The sequence below is a fragment of the Colletes latitarsis genome, unplaced genomic scaffold (assembly GCF_051014445.1).
Source record: "Colletes latitarsis isolate SP2378_abdomen unplaced genomic scaffold, iyColLati1 scaffold0013, whole genome shotgun sequence".
NCBI classification, from domain to species: domain Eukaryota; kingdom Metazoa; phylum Arthropoda; class Insecta; order Hymenoptera; family Colletidae; genus Colletes; species Colletes latitarsis.
The window spans coordinates 24,014,408-24,025,999 of NW_027488368.1; positions in this window are offsets into that span (position 1 = coordinate 24,014,408).

The following is an 11,592-nucleotide window of genomic DNA, read 5'->3' on the forward strand; positions in this document are numbered from 1 at the left end:
GCCGGCGTTATCCTGTAAAATATTGATCGGAACCAGGTTTATTTGACTGTTTCAGTGAGGCACCACATTACTACGTGGTCCAAACCAGAAAAAGCCCAGGATCTGGCCAAAGAGTATGCGAGAAATGCGAAAGTACTAGCCAGATGAGGGAAAATCCCAGACCTAACCGAGACATAGCAGGCGTTATCCTGTAAAATATTAATCGGAACCAGGTTTATTTGACTGTTTCAGTGTGGTACCACATTACTACGTGGTCCAAGCATGAAAAAGCCCAGGATCTTGCCAACAAGTAGGCGAAAAATGCGAAGGTACGAGCCAGATGATTGCAAATACCAGAACTAAAGCAGACATAACCAGCGTTATCCTCTAAAATACTATTCGGAACCAGCTTTTATTGACTGTTTCAGTGTGGTACCACATTACTACGTGATCCAAACCAGAAAAAGCCCAGGTTCTGGCCAACAAGTATGCGAGAAATGCGAAAATTCGAGCCAGATGACGGCAAATCCCAGACCTGACCGTGACATAACCGGCGTTATCGTCTAAAATATTAATCGCAACCAGGTTTAATTGACTGTTTCGGTGTGGAACCACATTACTACGTGATCTAAACCAGGAAAAGCCCAGGATCTGGCCAACAAGTATGCGATAATTGCGAACGTATGAGACAGATGATTGCAAATACCAGAACTAACCCCGACATAACCAGCGTTATCCTCCAAAATATTAATCGCAACCAGGTTTAATTGACTGTTTCGGTGTGGAACCACATTACTACGTGATCTAAACCAGAAAAAGCCCAGGATCTGGCCAACAAGTATGCGAGAAATGCGAAAGTACGAGCCAGATGAGGTCAAATCCCAGACCTAACCGAGACATAACCGGCGTTATCCTCTAAAATATTAATCGCAACCGGGTTTAGTTGACTGTTTCGGTGTGGAACCACAGTACGACGGGATACAAACCAGAAAAAGCCCTGGATCTGGCCAACAAGTATGCGAGAAATGCGAAAGTATGAGCCAGATGAGGTCAAATCCCGGACCTAACCGAGACATAACCGGCGTTATCCTTTAAAATATTAATCGCCACCAGGTTGAATTGACTGCTTCGGTGTGGAACCTCATTACTACGAGATCCAAACCAGAAAAAACCGAGGATCTGCCCAACAAGTATGCAAAAAATGCGAAAGTACTAGCCAGGTGAGGGCAAATCCCAGACCTAACCGAGACATAACCGGCGTTACCCTCCAACATATTAATCGCAACCAGGTTTAATTGACTGTTACGGTGTGGTACCGCATTACTACGTGATCCAAACTAGGAAAAGCCCAGGATCTTGCCAACAAGTATGCGAAAAATGCGAAAGTACGAGCCAGATGAGGGCAAATCCCAGATCTAACCGAGACATAACCGGCGTTATCCTCTAAAATATTAATCGCCACCAGGTTTAATTGACTGCTTCGGTGTGGAACCACATTACGACGGGATACAAACCAGAACATGCCCTGGATCTGGCCAACAAGTTAGCGAGAAATGCGAAAGTATGAGCCAGATGAGGTCAAATCCAGGACCTAACCGAGACATAACCGGCGTTATCCTTTAAAATATTAATCGCCACCAGGTTGAATTGACTGCTTCGGTGTGGAACCTCATTACTACGGGATCCAAACCAGAAAAAACCGAGGATCTGCCCAACAAGTATGCAAAAAATGCGAAAGTACTAGCCAGATGAGGGCAAATCCCAGACCTAACCGAGACATAACCGGCGTTACCCTCCAACATATTAATCGCAACCAGGTTTAATTGACTGTTACGGTGTGGTACCGCATTACTACGTGATCCAAACTAGGAAAAGCCCAGGATCTTGCCAACAAGTATGCGAAAAATGCGAAAGTACGAGCCAGATGAGGGCAAATCCCAGATCTAACCGAGACATAACCGGCGTTATCCTCTAAAATATTAATCGCCACCAGGTTTAATTGACTGCTTCGGTGTGGAACCTCATTACTACGGGATCCAAACCAGAAAAAGCCCAGGTTCTGGCCAACAAGTATGCGAAAAACGCGAAAGTATGAGCCAGATGATTGCAAATACCAGAACTTACCCAGACGTAACCTGCATTATCCTCTAAAATGCTATTCTGAACCAGGTCTAATTGACTGCTTCGGTGTGGTACCGCATTACTACGTGATCCAAGCATGAAAGAGCCCAGGATCCTGCCAACAAGTAGGCGAAAAATGCGAAGGTACGAGCCAGATGATTGCAAATACCAGAACTAAACCAGACATAACCAGCGTTATCCTCTGAAATACTAATCGGGACCTGCTTTTATTGACTGTTTCAGTGTGATACCACATTACTACGTGATCCAAACCAGAAAAAGCCCAGGATCTGGCCAAAAAGTATGCGAGAAATGCGAAAGTACTAGCCAGATGAGGGCAAATCCCAGAACTAACCGAGACATAACCGTCGTTATCCTCTAAAATATTAATCGCAACCAGGTTTAATTGACTGTTTCGGCGTGGTACCGCATTACTACGTGATACAGACCAGAAAAAGGCCAGGATCTGGCCAACAAGTATGCGAAAAATGCGAAAGTACGAGACAGATGAGGGCAAATCCCAGACCTAACCGAGAAATAACAGGCGCTATCCTCTAAAATATTAATCGCAACCAGGTTTAATTGACTGTCTGAGTGTGGTCCCACATTACTACTTGGTCCAAGCCAGAAAAAGGCCAGGATCTGGTCACCAAGTATGAGAAAAATGCGAAAATTCGAGCCAGATGACGGCAAATCCCAGACCTGACCGTGACATAACCGGCGTTATCGTCTAAAATATTATTCGCAACCAGGTGTAATTGACTGTTTCGGTGTGGAACCACATTACTACGTGATCTAAACCAGAAAAAGCCCAGGATCTGGCCAACAAGTATGCGAGAAATGCGAAAGTACGAGCCAGATGAGGGCAAATCCCAGACCTAACCCAGACATAACCGGCGTTATCCTCTAAAATATTAATCGCAACCAGGTTTAATTGACTGTTGCGGTGTGGTACCGCATTACTACGTGATCCAAACCAGAAAAAGGCCAGGATCTTGCCAAGATGTGTGCGAAGAACGCGAAAGTATGAGCCAGATGAGGGCAGATACCAGACCTAACCCAGACATAGCCGGCGTTATCCTGTAAAATATTAATCGGAACCATGTTTATTTGACTGTTTCAGTGTGGTACCACATTACTACGTGGTCCAAGCATGAAAAAGGCCAGGATCTGGCCCACAAGTATGCGAAAAATGCGAAATTAGGAGCCAGATGAGGGAAAATCCCAGACCCAACCGAGACATAACCGGCGTTACCCTCTAAAATATTAATCACCGCCAGGTTTAATTGACTGTTTCGGTATGGAACCTCATTACTACGGGATCCAAACCAGAACAAACCCAGGATCTGGCCAACAAGTGTGCGAAAAACGCGAAAGTATGAGCCAGATGATTGCAAATACCAGAACTAACCCAGACGTAACCTGCATTATCCTCTAAAATACTATTCGGAACCAGGTTTAATTGACTGTTACGGTGTGGTACCGCATTACTACCTGATCCAAACCAGAAAAAGCCCAGGATCTTGCCACAAGTATGCGAAAAATGCGAAATTACGAGCCAGATGAGGGGAAATCCCAGACCTAACCGAGACAAAACCGGCGATATCCTCTAAAATATTAATCGCCACCAGGTTTAATTGACTGCTTCGGTGTGGTACCGCATTACTACGTGATCCAAACCAGAAAAAGCCCAGGATCTTGCCAACAAGTAGGCGAAAAATGCGAAGGTACGAGCCAGATGAGGGCAAATCCCAGACCTAACCGAGACATAACCGGCGTTATCCTCCAAAGTATTAATCGCAACCAGGTTTAATTGACAGTTTCAGTGTGATACCACATTACTACGTTGTCCAAGCCAGAAAAAGGCCAGGATCTAGCCAACAAGTATGCGAAAAATGCGAAAATACGAGCCAGATGACGGCAAATCCCAGACCTTACCGTGACATAACCGGCATTATCCTCGAAAATACTAACCGGAACCAGATTTTATTGACTGTCTCAGTGTGGTACCACATTACTACGTGATCCAAACCAGAAAAAGGCCAGGATCTGGCCAATAAGTAAGCGAAAAATGCGAAAGTACGAGCCAGATGATGGCAAATACCAGACCTAACCCAGACATAGCCGGCGTTATCCTGTAAAATATTGATCGGAACCAGGTTTATTTGACTGTTTCAGTGAGGCACCACATTACTACGTGGTCCAAACCAGAAAAAGCCCAGGATCTGGCCAAAGAGTATGCGAGAAATGCGAAAGTACTAGCCAGATGAGGGAAAATCCCAGACCTAACCGAGACATAGCAGGCGTTATCCTGTAAAATATTAATCGGAACCAGGTTTATTTGACTGTTTCAGTGTGGTACCACATTACTACGTGGTCCAAGCATGAAAAAGCCCAGGATCTTGCCAACAAGTAGGCGAAAAATGCGAAGGTACGAGCCAGATGATTGCAAATACCAGAACTAAAGCAGACATAACCAGCGTTATCCTCTAAAATACTATTCGGAACCAGCTTTTATTGACTGTTTCAGTGTGGTACCACATTACTACGTGATCCAAACCAGAAAAAGCCCAGGTTCTGGCCAACAAGTATGCGAGAAATGCGAAAATTCGAGCGAGATGACGGCAAATCCCAGACCTGACCGTGACATAACCGGCGTTATCGTCTAAAATATTAATCGCAACCAGGTTTAATTGACTGTTTCGGTGTGGAACCACATTACTACGTGATCTAAACCAGAAAAAGCCCAGGATCTTGCCACAAGTATGCGAAAAATGCGAAATTACGAACCAGATGAGGGCAAATCCCAGACCTAACCCAGACATAGCCGGCGTTATCCTCTAAAATATTAATCGCAACCAGGTTTAATTGACTGTCTGAGTGTGGTCCCACATTACTACTTGGTCCAAGCCAGAAAAAGGCCAGGATCTGGTCACCAAGTATGTGAGAAATGCGAAAGTATGAGCCAGATGGTTGCAAGTACCGGAACTAACCCAAACATAACCAGCGTTATCCTCCAAAAAATTAATCGCAACCAGGTTTAATTGACTCTTTCAGTGTGATACCACATTACTGCGTAGTCCAAACCAGAAAAAGGCCAGGATCTGGCCAACAAGTATGAGAAAAATGCGAAAATTCGAGCCAGATGACGGCAAATCCCAGACCTAACCGTGACATAAACGGCGTTATCCTCTAAAATATTAATCGCAACCAGGTTTAATTGACTGTGTCGGTGTGGAACCACATTACTACGGGATCCAAACCAGAAAAAACCGAGGATCTGCCCAACAAGTATGCGAAAAACGCGAAAGTATGTGCCAGATGATTGCAAATACCAGAACTAACCCAGACGTAACCTGCATTATCCTCTAAAATACTATTCTGAACCAGGTTTAATTGACTGTTACGGTGTGGTACCGCATTACTACCTGATCCAAACCAGAAAATGCCCAGGATCTGAAGAACAACTATGCGAAAAATGCGAAAGTACGAGCCGGATGAGGGGCAAATACCAGACCTAACCCAGACATAACCGGCGTTATCCTCTAAAATATTAATCGCAACCAGGTTTTATTGACTGTTTCGGTGTGGTACCGCATTACTACGTGATCCAAACCAGAAAAAGGCCAGGATCTGGCCAACAAGTATGCAAAAAATGCGAAAGTACTAGCCAGATGAGGGCAAATCCCAGACCTAACCGAGACATAACCGGCGTTATCCTCCAACATATTAATCGCAACCAGGTTTAATTGACTGTTACGGTGTGGTACCGCATTACTGCGTGATCCAAACTAGGAAAAGCCCAGGATCTTGCCAGCAAGTATGCGAAAAATGCGAAGGAACGAGCCAGATGATTGCAAATACCAGAACTAAACCAGACATAACCAGCGTTATCCTCTGAAATTCTAGTCGGAAGCTGCTTTTGTTGACTGTTTCAGTGTGGTACCACATTACTACGTGATCCAAACCAGAAAATGCCCAGGATCTGAAGAACAACTATGCGAAAAATGCGAAAGTACGAGCCGGATGAGGGGCAAATACCAGACCTAACCCAGACATAACCGGCGTTATCCTCTAAAATATTAATCGCCACCAGGTTGAATTGACCGCTTCGGTGTGGAACCTCATTACTACGGGATCCAAACCAGAAAAAACCCAGGATCTGCCCAACAAGTATGCGAAAAACGCGAAAGTATGTGCCAGATGATTGCAAATACCAGAACTAACCCAGACGTAACCTGCGTTATCCTCTAAAATACTATTCGGAACCAGGTTTAATTGACTGTTAAGGTGTGGTACCGCATTACTACCTGATCCAAACCAGAAAAATCCCAGGATCTTGCTACAAGTAGGCGAAAAATGCGAAGGTACGAGCCAGATGATTGCAAATACCAGAACTAAACCAGACATAACCAGCGTTATCCTCTAAAAAACTAATCGGAACCAGGTTTATTTGACTGTTTCAGTGTGGTTCCACATTACTACGTGGTCCAAGCATGAAAAAGCCCAGGATCTTGCCAACAAGTAGGCGAAAAATGCGAAATTACGAGCCAGATGAGGGAAAATCCCAGACCTAACCGAGACAAAACCGGCGTTATCCTCTAAAATATTAATCGCCACCAGGTTTAATTGACTGCTTCGGTGTGGTACCGCATTACTACGTGATCCAAGCATGAAAAAGCCCAGGATCTGGCCAACAAGTATGCGAAAAATGCGAAATTACGAGACAGATGAGGGAAAATCCCAGACCCAACCGTGACATAACCGGCGTTATCCTCTAAAATATTAATCACCACCAGGTTTAATTGACTGTTTCGGTATGGAACCTCATTACTACGGGATCCAAACCAGAAAAAACCAAGGATCTGGCCAACAAGTGTGCGAAAAACGCGAAAGTATGAGCCAGATGATTGCAAATACCAGAACTCAACCAGACATAACCAGCGTTATCCTTTAAAATATTAATCGCAACCTGGTTTAATTGACTGTTTCGGTGTGGTACCACATTACTACGTTATCCAAACGAGAAAAAGCCCAGGATCTGGCCAACAAGTATGCGAAAAATGCGAAATTACGAGCCAGATGAGGGAAAATCCCAGACCCAACCGTGACATAACCGGCGTTATCCTCTAAAATATTAATCACCACCAGGTTTAATTGACTGTTTCGGTATGGAACCTCATTACTACGGGATCCAAACCAGAAAAAACCAAGGATCTGGCCAACAAGTGTGCGAAAAACGCGAAAGTATGAGCCAGATGATTGCAAATACCAGAACTCAACCAGACATAACCAGCGTTATCCTCTAAAATATTAATCGCAACCTGGTTTAATTGACTGTTTCGGTGTGGTACCACATTACTACGTTATCCAAACGAGAAAAAGCCCAGGATCTGGCCAACAAGTATGCGAAAAATGCGAAAGTACTAGCCAGATGAGGGTAAATCCCAGAACTAATCGAGACATAACCGGCGTTATCCTCTAAAATATTAATCGCAACCAGGTTTAATCGACTGTTTCAGTGTGGTACCACATTACTACGTGATCGAAACAAGAAAAAACCCAGGATCTGTTCTAGATGTATGTGAAGAATGCGAAAGTATGAGACTGATGAGGGCAAATCCTAGACCTAACCTAGACCTAACATGCGTTATCCTCAAAAATATTGATCGATACAAGGTTTAGTCGACTGTTTCTGTGTGGTTCCACGTTACTACGTGATCCAAACTAGAATAAACCCAGGATCTGTTCAACAAGTATGTGAAGAATGCGAAAGTATGAATCTGATGGGGGCAAATCCCAGGCCTAACATAGACCTAACATGCCTAATCATCTAAGATACTCATCGAAACCAGGTTTAATCGACTGTTTCAGTGTGGTACCACATTACTACGTGATCCAAACAAGAAAAAACCCAGGATATGGCCATCATGTATGCGAAAAATGTGAAAGTATGACCCTGATGTGGGCAAATGCCTGGGCCTAACCTAGACCTAACATGCGTTATCCTCTAAAATATTGATCGAAACCCGGTTTAATGGGCTGTTTCAGTGTGGTACCACATTACTACGTCATCCAAACCAGAAAAACCCAGGATCTGTTCAACAAGTAAGTGAAGAATGCGAAGGTATGAATCTGATGTGGGCAAATCCCAGGCCTAACCTAGACATAACATGCGTTATCCTCTAATATATTGATCGAAACCAGGTTCAATGGACTGTTTCAGTGTGGTACCTCATTACTACGTGATCCAAACCAGAAAAAGCCCAGGATCTGGCCATCAGTTATGAGAAATATGCGAAAGTACGAGACAGATGAGGGCAAATCCCAGACCTAACCGAGAAATAACCGGCGCTATCCTCTAAAATATTAATCGCAACCAGGTTTAATTGACTGTCTGAGTGTGGTCCCACATTACTACTTGGTCCAAGCCAGAAAAAGGCCAGGATCTGGTCACCAAGTATGCGAGAAATGCGAAAGTATGAGCCAGATGGTTGCAAGTACCGGAACTAACCCAAACATAACCAGCGTTATCCTCGAAAAAATTAATCGCAACCAGGTTTAATTGACTGTTTCAGTGTGAGACCACATTACTGCGTGGTCCAAGCCAGAAAAAGGCCAGGATCTGGCCAACAAGTATGAGAAAAATGCGAAAATTCGAGCCAGATGACTCAAATCCCAGACCTAACCCAGACATAACCGGCGTTATCCTCTAAAATATTAGTCGCAACCAGGTTTAATTGACTGTTTCGGTGTGGAGCCACATTACTACATGATCTAAACCAGAAAAAGCCCAGGATCTTGTCAACAAGTATGCGAAAAATGCGAATGTGCGAGCCTGATGAGGACAAATTCCAGACCTAACCTAGACCTAACATGAATTATTCTCTAAAATACTAATCGGAACCAGCTTTTATTGACTGTTTCAGTGTGGTACCACATTACTACGTGATCCAAGCATGAAAAAGCCCAGGATCCTGCCAACAAGTAGGCGAAAAATGCGAAAATACGAGCCAGATGACGGCAAATCCCAGACCTAACCGTGACATAACCGGCGTTATCCTCTAAAATATTAATCGCAACCAGGTTTAATTGACTGTTTCGGTGTCGTACCGCATTACTACGTGATCCAAACCAGAAAAAGGCCAGGATCTGGCCAACATGTATGCGAAAAACGCGAAAGTATGAGCCAGATGATTGCATATACCAGAACTAACCGAGACATAACCAGTGTTCTCCTCTAAAATATTCATCGCAACGAGGCTTAATTGACTGCTTCGGTGTGGAGCCTCATCACTACGGGATCCAAACCAGAAAAAACCCAGGATCTGCCCAACAAGTATGCGAAAAACGCGAAAGTATGTGCCAGATGATTGCAAATACCAGAACTAACCCAGACGTAACCTGCGTTATCCTCTAAAATACTATTCGGAACCAGGTTTAATTGACTGCTTCGGTGTGGTACCGCATTACTACGTGATCCAAGCATGAAAAATCCCAGGATCCTGCCAACAAGTAGGCGAAAAATGCGAAGGTACGAGCCAGATGTTTGCAAATACCAGAACTAAACCTGACATAACCAGCGTTATCCTCTGAAATACTAATCTGAACCTGCTTTTATTGACTGTTGCAGTGTGTTACCACATTACTACGTGATCCAAACCAGAAAAAGCCCAGGATCTGGCCAAAAAGTATGTGAGAAATGCGAAAGTACCAGCCAGATGAGGGCAAATCCCAGACCTAACCCAGACATAACCGGCGTTATCCTTTAAAATATTAATCGCAACCAGGTTTAATTCACTGTTTCGGCGAGGAAAAAGGCCAGGATCTGGCCAACAAGTAAGCGAAAAATGCGAAAGTACGAGCCAGATAATGGCAAATACCAGACCTAACCCAGACATAGCCGGCGTTATCCTGTAAAATATTGATCGGAACCAGGTTTATTTGACCGTTTCAGTGTGGCACCACATTACTACGCGGTCCAAACCAGAAAAAGCCCAGGATCTTGCCAACTAGTAAGCGAAAAATGCGAAAGTACGAGCCAGATAATGGCAAATACCAGACCTAACCCAGACATAGCCGGCGTTATCCTGTAAAATATTGATCGGAACCAGGTTTATTTGACTGTTACAGTGTGGCACCGCATTACTACGTGGTCCAAACCAGAAAAAGCCCAGGATCTTGCCAACAAATAGGCGAAAAATGCGAAGGTACGAGCCAGATGAGGGAAAATCCCAGACCTAACCGAGACATAGCCGGCGTTATCCTGTAAAACATTAATCGGAACCAGGTTTATTTGACTGCTTCAGTGTGGTACCACATTACTACGTGGTCCAAGCATGAAAAAGCCCAGGATCTTGCCAACAAGTAGGCGAAAAATGCGAAGGTACGAGCCAGATGATTGCAAATACCAGACCTGACAGTGACATAACCGGCGTTATCGTCTAAAATATTAATCGCAACCAGGTTTAATTGACTGTTTCGGTGTGGAACCACATTACTACGTGTTCTAAACCAGAAAAAGCCCAGGATCTTGCCAACAAGTATGCGAAAAATGCGAAAGTACGAGCCAGATGAGGGCAAATCCCAGATCTAACCGAGACATAACCGGCGTTATCCTCTAAAATATTAATCGCCACCAGGTTTAATTGACTGCTTCGGTGTGGAACCACATTACGACGGGATACAAACCAGAAAAAGCCCTGGATCTGGCCAACAAGTATGCGAGAAATGCGAAAGTATGAGCCAGATGAGGTCAAATCCCAGACCTAACCGAGACATAACCGGCGTTATCCTTTAAAATATTAATCGCCACCAGGTTGAATTGACTGCTTCGGTGTGGAACCTCATTACTACGGGATCCAAACCAGAAAAAACCGAGGATCTGCCCAACAAGTATGCAAAAAATGCGAAAGTACTAGCCAGATGAGGGCAAATCCCAGACCTAACCGAGACATAACCGGCGTTACCCTCCAACATATTAATCGCAACCAGGTTTAATTGACTGTTACGGTGTGGTACCGCATTACTACGTGATCCAAACTAGGAAAAGCCCAGGATCTTGCCAACAAGTATGCGAGAAATGCGAAAGTACGAGCCAGATGAGGGCAAATCCCAGACCTAACCCAGACATAACCGGCGTTACCCTCCAACATATTAATCGCAACCAGGTTTAATTGACTGTTACGGTGTGGTACCGCATTACTACGTGATCCAAACTAGGAAAAGCCCAGGATCCTGCCAACAAGTAGGCGAAAAATGCGAAGGTACGAGCCAGATGATTGCAAATACCAGAACTAAACCAGACATAACCAGCGTTATCCTCTGAAATACTAATCGGGACCTGCTTTTATTGACTGTTTCAGTGTGATACCACATTACTACGTGATCCAAACCAGAAAAAGCCCAGGATCTGGCCAAAAAGTATGCGAGAAATGCGAAAGTACTAGCCAGATGAGGGCAAATCCCAGAACTAACCGAGACATAACCGTC